Source organism: Pongo abelii, chromosome X, assembly GCF_028885655.2.
Source record: "Pongo abelii isolate AG06213 chromosome X, NHGRI_mPonAbe1-v2.0_pri, whole genome shotgun sequence".
Lineage (NCBI taxonomy): Eukaryota > Metazoa > Chordata > Mammalia > Primates > Hominidae > Pongo > Pongo abelii.
Genome location: NC_072008.2, coordinates 136,277,927 through 136,296,850, shown reverse-complemented (window position 1 = coordinate 136,296,850; position 18,924 = coordinate 136,277,927). Strand labels below are relative to the sequence as shown.

Below are 18,924 nucleotides of genomic sequence, written 5' to 3'. Positions count from 1 at the left end.
GAAAGTGCAAGACTAGTACTTTGAAAACTAACAAATACTATCTAAAGCAATTAAAGGAGACCTATATAAGTGGAAAACCATACCAGTTTCATGAACAACAATACTTTACATTGTTAGGATAGCAATAGTCCTCATTGATCTACAGTTGAAATGCAAGGCGTATAAAAATACAAGATGCTGTTTTTGGCAGAAATGAACTAACTGATCCTAAAATTCATGTGGAATTGCAATGGACCCTGAATGTCCGGAAAAAAAAAAAAAGTCTGGGAAAAGAATAAAGTAGAAGAACTCACAGTTTCTGATTTCAAAACTTACAACACAACACCTCTACAAAACTACAGTAATCGCAACCTTATAGTCCTGCCATAAGCATAGAAATATACAGTGGTAGGACAGAACAAGGGTCCAGAAATCAGCCCATACATCAATGGAAATCTGATTTTTATGAGGATGCCACAATCATACAATAGGGAAAAAGTCTTTTCAACCAATGGTTCTGGAACAACTGAATATCCACATGTGAAGAAAGCATTTGGCCCTTATCTCATACTACATAGAAAAATTAACTCAAAATGGATCAAAGAACTAAATGTGGGATCTACAACCAGAAAATTATTTAAAAGAGTGCTCACTTCGGGAGCACATATATTAAAATTGGAACGATACAGAGAAGATTAGCATGGTCCTTGAGCAAGGATGACACGATAATTTGTGAAGCATTCCATATTTTGCGGATTTTTGGAGCAGGGACAGGGAAAAAGAGCTTGCTCTGTTTTTACTACTATTATTATTTTTTAAATAATAAAAGTTTTAAACAGAAAATTCTTAAAAAGGAGCAAAAATGTAAATAATTATGATTGTGGATTAGGCAACAATTTCTCAAGTGTGATACCCAATGCTGAAGCAACAAAAGAAAAAACACATGAATTGGACTTAATTAAAAGTAAAAATATTTGTGCCTCAAAAAATATTATCAACAAAGTGAAAATACAACCCATATAGAGGGAGAAAATGTTTGCAAATTCTAAGTCTCATAAGAATCTACTATGAGAATATATAAAGAAATCTCTCAACTCAAACACAAAAAGAAAAACAGCCCTTTATAAAATGGGTGGAGGGGCCGGGCACAGTGTCTTATGCCTGTAATCCCAGCACTTTGGGAGGCCAAAGCGGGTGGATCACCTGAGTTCAGGAGTTCAAGACCAGCCTGACCAACATGGAGAAACCCTGTCTCTACTAAAAATACAAAGTTAGTCGGGTGTGGTGGCGCACACATGTAATCCCAGCTACTTGAGAGGCTGAGGCAGAAGAATCGCTTGAACCCAGGAGGCAGAGGTTGCAGTGAGCCAAGATCGTGCCATTGCACTCTGGCCTGGGCAACAAGAGTGAAACTCCATCTCAAAAAAAAAAAAAAAAAAAAAAAAAAGGGTGGAGGACCCAATTAGACACTATTCCAAAGAAGACATACAAATGGCAAATAGATACATGAAAATATAATCAACATCATTAGTCAATAGGGAAATGTGAATAGAAACTGCAGTGAGATGCCACTTCACACCCACTAGGATAGCTATAATTTAAAAGGGAATAAAACAAGTGTTAGCTAAGATGTGGAAAGTTTTGAGCCATCCTACAATCCTGTGAGGAATATAAAATGGTACAAGTGATGTGGAAAACGTGGCAATTCCTCACAAAGTTAAACATAGATTTACCATGTGACCCAGAAATTCCACTCTTAGGTATATACCCAAGAGAATTAAAAACACGTTTACACAATAACTTATATACTGATGTTCATAGAAGCATTATTTTTTTTTTGAGACAGAGTTTTGCTCTGTTGCCTAGGCTGAAGTGCAGTGGTATTGTACAGTCACAGCTCTCTGCAGCCTCAAACTCCTAGGCTCAAGTGATACTCCCACCTCAGCCTCCGGAGTAGCTGGGACTACAGACACATGCCATTACAGCTGGCTAGCTTTTTTTCTTTCTGTCTTTCTTTCTTTTTTTTTCTGTTGTAGAGACAAGGTCTCACTATGTTGCCCAGGCTGGTCTCAAACTCCTAGACTCAAATGATCCTCCCACCTCGGCCTCTCAAACTGCTGAGATTAGAGGTGTGAGCCACCAGCATTATTCTCAATACAGAAAAAGTGGCAACAACCCAAATGTTCATCAATTGATGAATGAATGAACAAAATGAGATATACTCATATAATAGAATATTATACAGCTATAAAAAGGAATGAAGGACTGCTAATGCTACCAACAAGGGTAAACCCTGAAAACAATATGTTAAGTGAAGGAAGCCAAGTACAAAAACCTATGCATTTTATGATGTCATTTATAAGGAATGTCTGGAATAAACAAGTCTATAGAGACAAGAAATAGATTTGTGATTCATTAGAGCTGTGGAATGGAAGAAGAGGGCAATGATACCTAAAATATATGGGGTTTCTTTTGAAGCAATGGAATGGTGCCATAAAAAAACTGTGGTTATGGTAGTATATTTGGAACTAAACAAAAGCAATTAAATTTTACAGCTTAAATGTGTCAAATGTGTGTATTTGATTTATATGCCAATAAAGCTGTCTTTAAGCCAGTAGCATTTCTATATACTGGCATTGAACAACCTGAAACAAAAATTAAGAAAATAATTTCATTTAACTAAAAATGGAATAGGTCCTGGGCATGGTGGCTCATACCTGTAATCCCAGCACTTCAGGAGGCTGAGGTGGGCAGATCACCTGAGGTCAACAGCTCGAGATCAGCCTGGTCAACATGGTGAAACCCCATCTCTACCAAATATACAAAAATTAGCCGGGTGTGGTGGCGGGTGTCTGTAATTCCAGCTACTCAGGAGGCTGAGGCAGGGAGAACTCCTTGAACTTGGGAAGCGGAGGTTGCAGTGAGCTGAGATTGCGTCACTGCACTGCAGCCTAGGTGACAGAGCAACACTCCATCTAAAAAAAAAGTACCTAAATGGATACCATTAACCAAGGAAGTACAAGGCTTGTACATAGAGAGGTGCAAATTTTTTTTAAAGTAAAGAAGACCAAAGTCAGAAAACAACAGGTGCTGGAGAGGATGTGGAGAAATAGGAACACTTTTACACTGTTGGCGGGACTGTAAACTAGTTCAACCATTGTGGAAGTCAGCGTGGCGATTCCTCAGGGATCTAGAACTAGAAATACCATTTGACCCAGCCATCCCATTACTGGGTATATACCCAGAGGACTATAAATCATGCTGCTATAAAGACATATGCACACGTATGTTTATTGCGGCACTATTCACAATAGCAAAGACTTGGAACCAACCCAAATGTCCAACAATGATAGACTGGATTAAGAAAATGTGGCACATATACACCATGGAATACTATGCAGCCATAAAAAATGATGAGTTCATGTCCTTTGTAGGGACATGGATGAAATTGGAAATCATCATTCTCAGTAAACTATCGCAAGGACAAAAAACCAAACAATGCATGTTCTCACTCATAGATGGGAATTGAACAATGAGAACACATGGACACAGGAAGGGGAACATCACACTCTGGGGACTGTTGTGGGGTGGGAGGAGGGAGGAGGGATAGCATTAGGAGATATACCTAATGCTAAATGGTGAGTTAATGGGTGCAGCACACCAGCATGGCACATGTATACATATGTAACTAACCTGCACATTGTGCACATGTACCCTAAAACTTAAAGTATAATAATAATAATAAAAAAAAAAGAAGACCCACATAAGGAGAAACACATTGTGGTTTCTTCTTGGGACTAGAAGAATTAATATTAAGATGGCAATATTCCAAAATATGTCTACATATTGAATGCAAGGTCTATAAAAATATCACCAGCCTTTTTGCAGAAATGGGTGAGCTGATCCTAAAATTTGCGTGGAATTGTGAAGATCGCTGAACAGCCAAAAATCTCGAAAAAGAGAAACAATGTACAAGGATACACTTTCTAATTTTAAAGTATACCTGAAAGCTGCAATAATCAAAACACTGTGGTCCTGACATAAGGATAAAAAATAAACAGACTGGTGGGATACAATGATTGTCCAAGAATAAACCCATACATACATAGTCAAATACTTTTTGATGGATGAGGTTTCCATGAAAATTTAATCTGGGCCGGGCACAGGAGCTCACGCCTGTAATCCCAGCACTTTGTGGGTCTGAGGTGGGTGGATCACCTGGGGTCAGGGGTTCGAGACCAGCCTGACCAACATGGTGAAACCCCGTCTCTACTACATACAAAAAATTAGCCGGGTGTGATGGCGCATGCCTGTAATCCCAGTTACTCAGGAGGCTGAGGCAGGAGAATCATTTGAACCCGGGAGGCAGAGGTTGCAGTGAGCCAAGTTTGCACCATTGTATTCCAGCCTGGGCAAAGAGTGAAACTCCATCTTAGAAAAGAGAAAAGAAAATTTAATCTGGAAAATACAGTCTCCTCAACAAATGGTGCTAAGACAACTGGATAAATACATGCAAAAGAATGACATGGTCCCTACCTCAGACTACGTACAGGAATTAACTCAAAATAGATCAAAGAGTTAAATGTAAGGCCTGAAAATATGGAAATCTTCGAAGGAAACATGGTGTAAATCTTCATGATCTTGGATTAGGCAACAGTTTCTTCAATATAACAAAATCACAAGGAACAAAAGAAAAACTAGATGATTAGCATTCTTCAAAAGAAAAAACTCTAGGCCTCAAAGACAATATCAAGGAAGGGAAATACCAAAAGTAGGAAAGGAGAAGGTGGAGAGGCAGCCTCCCTGGCCAGGATTGGCTGGGAGCCAGGAGTGACTACACAATGCAGGGAAGGGGTGAGTAAGAGTCTACCAGTGACCCACATCCCCAACATGGAACCATGCAATCCTGGCCACAGAAATCCTTGTTCCTCCCAAACTCTGAAACTAACATAGGAAGCTGCTGGGAGACTGTGGGTCAGAATTGTTCCAGGGAGGGAGATCACACTGGGTCCCATACCCTTGCTGAGACCTAAGCAGCTACAGTCAGGCACCGTTTTGAAAACTAGTCTCTGGCAACTGCATGTGGTTATGGTAGTATATCTGCAACTAGGCAAAAACAATTAAATTTTATAGTTTAAATCCGTCAAATGTGTGTATATTTGATTTAGATGCCAATACAACTGTGTTTTTTTTCTTTTTTTTTTAATTATACTTTAAGTTCTAGGGTACATGTGCACAACGTGCGGGTTTGTTACATAGGTATACATGTGCCATGTTGGTTTGCTGCACCCATTAACTCGTTATTTACATTAGGTATTTCTCCTAATGCTATCCCTCCCCCTGCCTTTGACAAAACTGACAAAAACAAGAAATGGGGAAAGGATTCCCTATTTAATAAATGGTGCTGGGAAAACTGGCTAGCCATATGTAGAAAGCTGAAACTGGATCCCTTCCTTACACCTTATATAAAAATTAATTCAAGATGGATTAAAGACTTAAATTTAGACCTAAAACCATAAAAACCCTAGGAGAAAACCTAGGCAATACCTTTTTTTTTTTTTTTGACAGAGTTTCGCTCTTGTTGCCCAGCCTGGAATGCAATGGCGCAACCTCAGCTCACTGCAACCTCCACCTCCCGGGTTCAAGCGATTCTCCTGCCTCAGCCTCCTGAGGAGCTGGGATTACAGGCGCCCGCCACCATGCCTGGCCATTTTCTTGTATTTTTAGTACAGACCATGTTGGCCGGACTGGTCTTGAACTCCTGACCTCGGGTGATCCGCCCGCGTCAGCCCCACAAAGTTGCTGGGATTATAGGCATGAGCCACCGCACCCAGCCCAAAGCTGTTTTTTTTTAAGACAGTAGTATTTCTATATACTGGCATTGAACAACCTGAAACAAAAATTAAGAAAATAATAAGTCCTGGAAACACCGGGACTGAGGTGTTATGGAAACTTGGGCTATCACTGCTGAGATGTGGGAGTGAGCTGGAAACGCTACTGCAGCCAGGGTTAGGAAGTGACCAATACCTGGGCAGCAGCAGCTGGTGCTGGAATCTAAGACAGGGACATAAGCAGGACATGAGTTGCTGCTGGGACTTGATCACAAGCTGACAGTGGGCTCCTACAGCCAGGGATAGGGGAATAGGGGGGGTTAAGCCCCACAGGGACTCGGGTGTGAAGGAAATACACATTCCCTATTCCTCAGCCCAGGCTATGACCACTAAGGGAGGCCCCATCCTCTCCAGTAGCAGAGCCTCTGCATAGCTGCTACCACCCCTCACTCAAGCACTACAGATGGGGCCTGAGGAACTTCCTGCCCCTGCCCTCCATGGCTGATGCCTACTCTCACCACTGGGGGACCTGAGCACAACCTTCTTAGCCCAGGTTCTCCCTCAATCCCCACAAGACAGAGGACATAGCCTGGGGTCCCAGAAATTGCCAAACTCAATCCAATACCTTGGACACCTGAGCACTCCTCCTGGGTGCCTGACATTGGGTTTAAACTCCCAGCTGCTACCACCTCAGCTGGCACCTACCTGTAGGCACTACCACCTGCGGGCCTGGAGACTGTCCTACCAAGCCAATTGCAGCCACCACCAATATCAGTCTACACACTTTGTGACCCAGAGAATCATTTCACTGTTGCTATTCTTATTGCCTAAGCCACACCAGCTGCCCAGAAACCTGAGAACTCGCCAAGCTGCCCAGTCCACTGCTTCCAGTACTGGCATCTGATCGAGCCATCCTAAGGCAAAAGAATAGACCTGCCAGTAACTGCCAACAAAGGTTCCAGTGCACTCTGCCCTGCAGCACAAAGATAAGTTCACTCAGCCCGCTACCGCCACCACTGGGCCCTGAAGACTGGCCCGCCTGCCATCTCAGTCCCCAGCACAACTTCACCACAGCCTCCACTAATAATCACACTCTTACCCACCAAGAAAATCACAGGTACTACTAACACTGTTTACAGCCAAAGAAATCATACAAAGACTACACTACTGCATGTACCCAGAATCGAAGCTGAAGTACCCTACGGAAACAACATCATACATACATCTTCAGGAAAAAGTCCTCCCCTATGAAAGTAAACTTGAAAATAGGAAGAAGTGAGAATAGTTTCGAGGGTCCTCAGAAAAACTAAAAATAGAGGTATGATACAATCCCACAATCCCACTGCTGGGTATATACCAAAAGAAAGTAAATCAGTATATTAAAGAGATATCTGCACTCCCATGTTTATTGCAGCACTGTTCACAATAGCTAAGATTTGGAAGCAACCTAAGTGCCCATCAACAGATGAATAGATAAAGAAAATGTAGTACATACACACAATGGAGTACAATTCAGCCATAAAAAGGGTTGAGATCCAGTCATTTGCAACAACATGGATGGAACTGGAGGTCATTATTTTAAGTGAAATAAGCCAGGCACAGAAAGACAAACATCACATGTTCTCACTTATTTGTGGGCTCTAAAAATCAAAACCATTGAACTCCTGGAGATAGAGAAGGATGGTTACCAGAGGCTGGGAAGGGTAGTGGGAGTGGGTGGGAGGTAAGAATAGTTAATGGGTACAAAAACATAGTTAGAAAGAATGAGTAAGACCTAGTATTTGATAGCACAACAAAGGAACTATAGTCAATAATAATTTAATTGCACATTTTAGAGTAAGTAGAAGAGTGTAATTGGATTATTTGTAACACAAAGGATAAATGCTTGAGGTGATGACACCCAATTTTCCATGATATTATCACTATGTATTGCATGCCCGTACCAAAATATCTCATGTACCCCATAAATATATACATCTACTGTGTACCCACAAAATTAAAAATAAATTTTTAAAAAATATATTTAAAAAGCATTAAAAATAAATTAGTTTCTAAAAAGGTACACTGCTTAGGAATCATTTTAACCAAGGGAGTACAAGACTTGTACACTGAAAACTACAAAATATTGTTGAAAGAAATTCAAGAAGGCATAATTAACTGAAAAGACATCTATTTTTATGGACTAGAAGGCTTACTATTGTTAAAATGCCAATATTTCCCAAATTTATTTACAGTTTGAATTCAAGGTTTATCAAAATATGATCTGGCTTTTATGCAGAAATAGATGACCTGATCTTAAAATGTGTATGTAATTGAAAAGCATCCTGAAGAATAAAAACAATCTTGAGAAAGAATAACACAGTAGAACTTATTGTTCTCAATTCCAAAATATTATCAACCTGCAGTAATCAAAACACTGTGGTCATGCCATAGGATTAAAAAGAAAAACAAAGCAGTGACATATAGTGAGAGTCCAGGAAAAAGCCCATGCATTTATGGTACATTGATTTTAAATTTTGTTACCATGACAATTCAATAAAGAAAATATAACCTTTTCAAAAAAATGATTCTGGGAAAACTGGATATCCATGTGCAAAAGAATGTATTTGGCCTCTACCTCATACTGTGTTCAAAAATTAACTCAAAATGGATCAAAGATCTCAAATGTAAGACCTAAACACTCTAAAATTCTTAGAAAGTAACACAGGTGTGAATCCCTGTGAACTTGTATTAGGCAATGATTTCTTTAATATAATATTGAAATCACAAACGACAAAAGAAAAAATAGATAAATTGGATTTCATCAAATTGTAAAAGTTTTGTGCCTCTAGGAAACTATCAAGAAGGTAACAAGACAACTTAGTGGATGGACAAAATATATGCAAGACACATATCTCATAAAGTTGTAGTATCCAGAATGCATAAAAACACTTGTAGCTTAATAAAAAGATGGGCAACTTCAGAAAAAAATGGGCAAAGGACTTGAATAGACATTTTTTTTTTCAAGTTCAGATTCCTTTATTTATTTATTTATTTATTTATTTATTATTTTTTATTTTAAGTTCTGGGATACATGTGCAGAACATGCAGGTTTGTTACATAGGTGTATATGTGCCATGGTGGTTTGCCACACCTATCAACCTGTCATCTAGGTTTTAAGCCCCACATGCATTAGGTATTTGTCCTAATGCTCTCCCTCCCCTTGACCCCCACGCGCCGACAGGCCCCAGTGTGTGATGTTCCCCTCCCTGTGTCCATGTGTTCTCATTGTTCAAAAAAGATAAACCAATGGCCAATAAGCACATGAAGGGGTGCTCAACATCATTAGTCATTAGGGATATACACATCAAAACCATAATGAGATACCACTTCACATCCACTATGGTAGTTATTATTAAAATTTTTTAACAACACTAGTATTTGCAAGGATGTAGAGTATTGGAGCCCTAATACGAGGGTAGTGAGAACATTCTGTAGTACAGCTGATGTGGAAAACAATTTTTTACAGTTTTTTACAAAGTTTAGCATAGAGTTACTATGTGACTCATCAGTTCACCTCCTAGGTATACACCCAAGAGAATTAAAAAAATATTTTCAAACAATAATGCATCCACAAATGTTCATAACAGCATTATTCTTTTTTTTAGTTTTTATTTTAAGTTCATGGGTATATGTGCAGGATGTGCAGGTTTGTTGCATAGGTAAACATGTGTCATGGGAGTTTGCTGTACAGATTATTTCATCACCCAGATATTAAGCCTAATATCCATTAATTATTTTTCCCGATCCTCTCCCTCCTCCCATCTTCCATCCTCCAAAAGGCCCTGGTGTGTTTTGTTCCCCTCTATGTGTCCATGTGTTCTCATCATTTAGCTCCCACTTATAAGTGAGAACATGTAGTATTTGGTTTTCTGTTCCTGCATTAACTTGCTAAGGATAATTGCCTCCAGCTCTATCCATGTCCCTGCAAAAGACATGATCTCATTCTTTTTTATGGCTGCATAGTATTCCATGGTGAATATGTATCACATTTTTTTAAACCAGTTTATCATTGGCGGATATTTGAGTTGATTCCATGTCTTTGCTAAGCAGTATTACTCTTAATAGACAAAAAGTAAAAACAACCTAAATGATCATCTGATAAATGGATGAACAAAATTAGATATAGCCATAAAATGGAATATTATACAGCCATAAAAAGTAGTGAAGTATGGCTACATGCTAGAACATGAAAAAAAAACCTTGAAAACATTATGCTTAGTGAAAAAAGCCAGACACAAAACTTGCATATTCTTTAATTCCACTTATATGAAATGTACAGAATAAGCAAATCTAGGGAGACAGCAAGTTGATTAGTGGTAGATTACATTTTGGGATAATGGAGAGACACTGAATCACACATAAAGTGCACAGCTTCTATTTGAGGTGATGAAAATGTGCTATAATTGGCTGTGGTGATGTTTGCACGTATCTGTGACTATACAAAAAACATAGAGTTATAGACTTTGTGTGGGTAAATTCTATGGTATGTGAATTATATCTTAATAAAATACATACATATCTAAAAATGGTTGCTGTTTTATATATTATCATTGAATAACCCAAAACCAAAGTTAAGGAAACAATTGCACTGAAACTTGTCTCATAAAGGATAAGGTACTTAGGAATAAATATAACCAAGGAAGTACAAGATTAATACGCTGAAAACTACAAAATATTACAGAGAAGAATTAAAGAAGATTTAAGTACAAAGATATCTGGTTCCATGAATTAGAAGACTTAATATTGTTAAGATGGCAATACTCACAAGATTTATCAAAATGCCAATGCCCCCCCCTTTTTTGCAGAAAACCTTGAAAACATGATGGTGTGTAAAATAAGCCAATGACAAGAAACTACATATTGTACCACTCCATTTATATAAAATGTACAGAATAGGCAAATCTATAGAAATATCAAGAATGGAGGTTGCTTATAGCTGGGGAAGAAAAGGAGGTTAGTAATTTACTACTTAATGGGTATAGGTTTCCTCTTCAGGGTGGTTAAAATGTTCTGGCATTAGATTGATGACAGTTGCACAATATTTTGAATATACTACAAACGACTGAACTGTATACTTTAAAATGATTACTTTTATGGTATGTGAATTTTATATATCAATTAAAAATGTTTTCCATAATGAGAAATATAGAAACCAATAAAAACTTATGTTTTACTTCTAATCCCACCAAACAGCCAGTAAGGACTTTTTGGTATATTTTCTTTTCCTTCTAGTGTGTGTGTGTGTGTGTGTGTGTGTGTGTGTGTGTGTGTGTGTGTACACATATAGCATATATTTCGAAACTGAAAATGAGATCTTATTTTAAGTACGAGTTTATAACATAATTATATTATATGAAAAAATTTATACCCTTGTCATGTGGATACAGCAGTATAATTAACCTCCGTGTACCTACCATTTAGATCAACAAATATTCAACTCACAGCCAATTTTGCCTTCTCCTTACTTCTTGATTAATTTGAAGCAAATCCCAGATATCAATTCATATTGATGGTATCGGCTGCAGCAGGGAGGCGTGGCTGGGGCTGCCCCCTCCATGGAGCAGGCAGGAGCCCCACCCTCCTGGGTATGGCTGCAGCTGCCCAAACTGTAGCTGTATATCTGAACCTCCCTGTGCTCTTGGTGGGTGCCAGGAGCAGGCAGGATCTCTGCCTTCTCAAATACAGCTGCAGCTGCCTGACCTGTGGTTGTAGACCCGGGCGTCTCTCTCCACTCCACAGACAGTAGCTGGGGACAAGCGGAAGTCCCGCCCCGTCTGAATTGGCTGGACTGGAGCTCCCCGGATGCAGCTGCAGCCATGCTCCCAGGTGCAGGACCCTGGCGGCTCTGCAACGTGTACCCTCGGGGGTCTGGAAGGACCCTAGCCCCCTGTGTCCCCACAGGCTCGTGCGTGTTTTCTGCTGCTGCCTGGCTTCTCTCTGCTCCCAGTACTCCCTCTGATCTTGGAGCAGGGTTGGGGCTGAGCTCCTGCGCTTTCCCGCCCTGAACTGGTGTGCACAGATTAGGTGCAGTGTTGACACGCAGGCCCCCTGCCGTCTGGGACCCTCCAGACTTTAGGCACTAATGAGCACAAGAGGGAGGCCAAGATGGGGCTGGGGGCAGCTCAGCAGTGGCCTGCAGGTGCCCCTTGGCTCTAGCGGTCTGGGTGCCATAGGCAGCAGCAGGAAGCAGACAGGCTCCTGGGCAGAAAGTGATGGGTCCCGGGTAAGGCCCCACCTTCAGGCCAGGGAGAACCTGAAGGCTGGAGGGCAGCCTGCCAGACCTGCTGACCAGAGTGGGGTCTTGTGGTGCCTCTTCCAGGCTGCCCATGGCCACCCATGGACCAATCAGTATGAACTTCCTCCCCTCTGAGTTCCATAAAAGCCCCAGGCTCAGCCAGAGCAGGGCAGAGGACAGAGAGATGATAGAATGACCAGCGGCAGAGAGGAGCTACCCTCTCTGCTGAGAGCTTCAGAGACCCGCAGAGACCTCTGAATGAACTGCCAGCAGAGAGGAGCCAGCCTCTCCAGGGCCTCTTCTCTGTTGAGAGCTGAACACTCCACAGGAAGACCTGCCTACAGAGAGGAGCTACCCACTGCAGGTCTCCTCTGAGTTGTTCTAACACTAAATAAAGCTCCTCTTCATCTCATTCACCCTTCGCTTGTCTGCATACCTCATTCTTCCTGGACACAGGTCAAGAATTTGGGCAAAGGTGCCACCAGTCACAGAGGTTTCTGGGAAGAAAATTAGTACCCTAAAGATCTGGTAACAATTTTATCCATAAATATTTCACATACATATCTGAAAGATAAGGACACCTCTAAAAAATAACAATAATACCATTAATATACCTATAATTTTTATAATTTTTAATAACATCAACAGTCAGTGTTCAGATTTCCCCCAACTGTATCATGAATAATTTTGTTACAGTTGATGTGTTCAAATTGAGATCCAAATAAGTACCACATGCTATGTTTGTTTGATATGTGTTAAGCATCTTTGAATCTAGAATGCCTCCCTCCTTCTCTTTCAATTTATGTGTTGAGGCAATACTAGAATGTCTGTCCTATAGAATTTTCCATAGTCTAGGTTTAAAAAAATTATCATCTAATGTGTTATTTATCCTCTGTATTTTCTGTAAATTATTATGTACATTTAAAGGCTTGATCAGAGTTTAGTTTGAATTTTTGCAAGAATACTTCATATGTGGTGTTGTATATGTGCCGTCAGGGCAATAATACCTGCTTGTCTGTTGTTGTGAAGTTAACCACCATTGCAGATTCTTTCCATCCACACTGTTTCATTGGGGATAATAATTTCTATTGTTTCTTCTTCCCGTATTATTTGGAATACTTCTGTGAAGAGAAATGTCCTTTTAATAACTATGATTAATCTGAGGTACATCATGCATATGAAAGGTGGAATAATTACTTGTTTCATTCTCTTTTATTTTGTAGTCTTCAAAATAATAAGTTGATTCCCTAGCATTGTTTTAGAATATCAATCTGAACAAATGCATTGAAATAGATTTGATATGTTCTAATTCATTATAGTTATTGTACTAATTAATATTCAAGTAGTTCTCTCTTTGAATCTTCAAGTTGGCCCTTGAGTCCTTTTTGACATGATTCAGTGGTCTTTGGTACTTAATTTCTGGTATGACAGGATGTTCCAGGAGTATCTTGTAATATCTTACCTCAATTCTATTTAATGTTTAACGAAAGCCTGGTCAATTGGCTCATTTATGGCCTGGCACATAAAATAAACTAGGGTATATCATTTGCCTATTAGAGACATCTGCCTCTAAAATGGGGCTTACAAACAATGAATTAAAAGGTGGTAACAGACATGAAATAAAACCTCTTTGTGGTGAGGGAGGATATGTATATATTTGATCCCTGATACTCATTAGCCCCTAAGGATATTCTGCTTCCTGAAACTATAATCCCTCTGACAACTCCTGGACATTTCATCATCAGTCAAGAGGATAAGACTTTATGGGAATATGATTACTGAAAGATTTTTGTTGGTAGGCTTCATTGAAGGTGGCTTATTTCTTGTTCACCTGTGCAAGAAGTTGCTATCTAGAAAATGACTCCCTTACTCTTAAGAATTGTAAACAGAAAGTCATTCTCTCCCAACCACTCAAAACTACCTATTTTGTTGCTTTGGTTAGCGATATTTGTATTAGCTAAAATATTAGGGTGAATTGAGCCACCTTATGAATAAAGGCAATTGGTAGATATTTTGGAGTACTGAAAGTTTTCTTTAATTTTTGCACGTAATACTTCTAATTCTAATTGATACATCATGCAATCTGCCTCTTTCCTAGATAGAATATTTGAAAGCTATTTTTCTAAGACTCCTGGACATGGATGACAACTCTTTTCTTTGGGAAAAACTGAAGCACTCTCCAGAGGGAAGCCAGCACATATTTTTTCATATTTTATTTACACATACTCTCTGTATTTATTTTAAGATTCAGTTTATTCCTGTTTTGAAGGAACGAAACTAAAGCCTGTGGGATAAAAGTACTTTTGGTCAAAATTCATTAAATAAAAGTAATTGCAATTAATAGGTATATTTTTAAAAAACAGAAACTACCTTAACCTATGGAAGAGTTAATAGAGGAAGTGACTCACCCTTCAAATTATAGGGACCTCAGGCATGGAATGCTTATGCAGAACTCAGTGTGCTTGAAACTGTGTAGAGTGTACATGTTCTGCTGACATGCTGTTTATAATCTCCTATGCCAAAATAGAAAACTGGTGTGCATGCATTCCTGTAGGCTGTTTTGTCCATTTCTGTTTCTTTTTGTTCGTTTTGTTAATCATGGGGGGAGGGGTATGTGGATAAGTAGGGTTGCCAGATAAAATACAGAACATACTTATACCAAAAAAATGATTTGCTGGTTATTTTGAAAATCAAATTTAACTGGGAGTCTTGTATTTTTATTTGGTAACTCTAGCAACCCTATGGATGAGTAGAGAGTAGTGGTGACTGATCTTTGAAAATTAAAAAGGACTACATATTGTATAAAGTAGAGCAGCACTTCTAAACTTTTGTGTACATGCAGATTATATGAGGTGCATGTTAAAAAGCATATTCTGATTCTGAAAATCTAGAGCGGGACCAGAGTTTCTGCATTTCTGACAAGTTTCCCGTTGATGCCAAACCTGCTGATCTGTGGACTACTACAGTTTGAGCAAGGTTGCAATGGAAACGTGTGTGTGTGTGTGTGTGTGTGTGTGTGTGTGTGTGTATTTACAGTCCAATATCGGAACTCACTCTCTGCATCTAGGGAATTAACCAATATATGAGTCTTGAGGAAAAGTTCAGCCTGGTTCACACTATGGAAGCTGATAGAAGGTATCAAATACTCACTTTACCAGCCTCCCACACAGCCTGGATTTAGTTGTGTGGCCTACACCCCACCAATCAAAAAACCTGCATAGGAATTTGAGTAAGGAGCTAGTCGCATAAAAGCTAGGATAGCAGTGAGTTCTCTCTCTTGCAACAGCCACAGTCGTGGGCAAATTGATCTCCCAGAGCAGTAGTGGTGGTAGAGGAAGGGGCAGAGTCCAGGACACTCAGTAGCATTAGTTAAAGCAGTCTTCTCACTGGAATGAATCTACAGCGTGGTTTTGGGCATCGTTCCTGGCTACAGAGCTTTGAGTTTGGTTCTCAACCTTCACAAGATTCTGTGAGCTGTCCAATTTCTTTCCCACCTCAATCACTCAGAATTGGTATTTGTTGCTTGAAACTAAGAACGCTGATCAAGCCAAAGCGTCTGCCAGAGGCTAACTGGCTTGTATAGCTAGCAGTATGTGTGTGGAATCACCACTCGGGGTAATCTCTGCGTCACTAGGTGAGGACCATTCTGAAAGAGGAATAACCTTCACTTGTAGGAAGGATATCTATTTCCTGGCATATACCTCTATGTCTCTTATTATTGCCTCAGCTGATGACTAATCTTGGCACAATAGGACTAGATTCATATGCTAACCCTATAATAACTAGTCCTCTGTTTCCTTGGCAGTTAGAGGGGGCTAAGACAACTATATCGTTTTACTGTTGCATTTATTTGTATTATATCCTTATTATTTGTTTTTCCAGCTTCATCGATGTACAAACTACACATCATAAAATTCACCCATTTCAAGTGTACAATTCAATCACTCTTAGTAAACTTACCAAAATGTGCAACCATCACCATAATCAAGTTTTAAAATATTTTCTTCTCTTTAATAAAATCCCTCAGGCTCCATTTACAGTTAATGCCCATATCCACCTCCAACTCCGGATAACCACCAATCTACTTTCTGTGTCTATAGATTTTCTTTTTCTGGCCATTTCAAGTAAATAAGATCATACAATTATAATTATTTGTTACACGAGTTTTTGCTGTTAGATGGTGAGTTCCCAAAAGACCTGTGTCTAAGAGCAGAAATAAATGAAATTTAAAACAGAAAAACAATAAAGAAAAATCAATAAAACAAAGAGCTAGATCTTTGAAAGGATCAATAAAATTGAGAAACCTCTAGCAAGTGTGACAAAGAAAAAAAGGTACAAATTACCAATGTGAAAAATGAAACAGGGAATATCACTGCAGATGCTGAAGACACCAGAAGGTTAGTAAGATAATAATACAAACAATTCTACACAAATATATTTTAGAATTTAGATGAAGTTGACCAATTGGTTGAAAATCACAAACTAGGCTGGGCACGGTGGCTCACTCCTGTAACCCCAGCACTTTGGGAGGCCAAGATGGGCGGATCACAAGGTCAGGAGATCAAGACCATCCTGGCTAACACGGTGAAACTCCATCTCTACTAAAAATACAAAAAATTAGCCAGACATGGTGGCACACGACTGTAGTCCCAGCTACTCGGGAGGCTGAGGCAGGAGAATGGTTTGAACCTGGGAGGCGGAGGTTGCAGTCAGCTGAGATCGCACCACTGCACTCCAGCCTGGGCGACAGAGCGAGACTCCGTCTCAAAAAAAAAAGAAAAAGAAAAAAAAGAAAAGAAAAGAAAAAGAAAATCACAAACTAACAAAATGCACCAAAGACAAATACTCCTATAACTATTAAAGAACGTGAATTCATAATTTAAAACCTCAAAAGAAATCTGCAGGCTCAGATGGTTTTATTTGTTTCTACCAAACACCTAAACAGAAATAACACCAATTCTCACAATCTCCTCCAGAACACAGAATAGGAGATAATACTTCTCAACTTATTTTATGAGGTCATTATTACCCTGATGCCAAAACCAGACAGTCAGTACAAAAAAAAAAAAAGAAAGAAAACTACAGATTATAGACTAGGATCTAATAGGAACTTAGATGCAAAATTCTCAACAAAATACTAACAAACTGAATCTAACAATGTATAAAAAAATTACATAGTATGACTAAGTGGGATTTATGTCACATATGAAAGGCTGGGTCAACATTTAAAGGTCATTCAACATTTCCAACCATGTCAACAGACTTAAAAAGAAAAATCCTATGGTTATATAAAAGCACTCAGTAAACTAGGAATAAAGGGGAACTTCCCCAACTTGATAAAGAATATCTACCAAAACCTGCAACTAACATTGTGCTTCACGATAAAAGAGTATCATACATAATGGTAGAATACTATTTTCCTAGGTGAGTGAAATACTCCTGTCTGGCCCCAAGAGAAGAGCTAGGGTCAAGTCCACTTGCATCTCTCTGCCCCCAGGCTCTAGGTGGCACCCACAGCCCCAGAGAAGGGACAGTGGTCCAGCACAGCATGAAGTCCAGGGCATCAGCACCTTTGTCTGCAAGGATGAGTGGCAGGACTTTAGCCTAGGGCTAGTTCACAATCGCCTCACCCAAATAGCCTCAACTCCCACGCGTGTTCCCTTTTCATCCTGCTTTCTCTCTTCCCCCGCGTTCTCCTTTGGACCTTCTCCAGGTTTGGGTCTTGTCTTCTGAACACCTTGCTATTGCTTTCTAAAGTTAAAATAAATTAGGAAAAATGCCAGTGTTGGTTAGAATTAGCAATTAGCTAATTCTTTAGCTAATTAGCATTTTTTGCAAATAGCAATTAGCATTTTTGTCAAAGTTTATACTACATCTTAGCATTTTTGCCAAAGTTTATACTAAATCTTCCACCATCTTCAGGCTTTCTTAAAAGACTGCGTGTAGAGTGATGCCCTAGAGGTGCCTCGATAAGGAGGAACAAAATGAATATCCATCTTGATTTTTTTTAGAGACTGGTGGAGAACTCTTTCCACATTCTTGAGTGTTCTCTATTAAGAGGATATCAAGCTGGTGGGTTTCTCACTTGATTTTCAGCTGTGGTCCATTCAGAGCACTTATATATTTTTCTTTTTATATCTGGAAGGGGAATAAAACCAGCACCACTCTCCTGCACAAGTTTTCAAACTTATAAGGCCACAATTAATATGCACATCAGAAGGAGGGAAATACTGTATTGTGCCTTATTTTCTCACTTGAATTACATCCTCCTGAGACCGTGGTTGACCCTTAGGCCCATGGTGTTCCTGAATATAATTGGCATGCATAATTAGCAGCCTAGTAAGAGGGAAAGAAGAAAGTGCTATCAAAACCACTACACATGGACATCAGAACAATGGCTCGAGAGATTTAGTGGGCCATCCCAGCTCTGCCACAGACACCCTCTGGTACTTATGCTAAGTCAGATCATCTCTTTGTCTTTCTTTCTTCCTAGTAAATTAAATAAACTATTCTCGACACTCCCTATGTCACAAGTATGTTGTAAAAAGAAACTTAAACAACTGAGGTGAAAATACTAAAGATTTTGTTTTGGGAGTTAAAGGGATAGAAGATGAAATGCACTCTCTGAATGGAAGATTCAGTAAAAGGAAGCCATTTGACCTTCATTCCAGAAACCAATCATTTCAACTAAACTCAGTATACATTTGTTGAGAACTAACTCTGTATATGCTGTGTTCTGTGCTGTGTGCTACGTGGCTTTTATGGGAGTTATAGTCTACTGGAGTCATGCACACTGCAGCATAATCTGACCTTCTCCCATGCCTTGTTGTGGGAAAT

At 39.4% G+C, this 18,924-nt stretch overlaps 1 non-coding gene across 1 annotated transcript; it reads left to right on the top strand.

Moving 5' to 3' along the window:
• Positions 1 to 624: 624 nt before the first annotated feature.
• LOC112131085 (U6 spliceosomal RNA) lies at positions 625 to 731 on the top strand. The gene has a single exon (XR_002913233.1). It is a non-coding gene; the product is annotated as a U6 spliceosomal RNA (small nuclear RNA).
• The last annotated feature ends 18,193 nt before the right edge of the window (positions 732 to 18,924 follow it).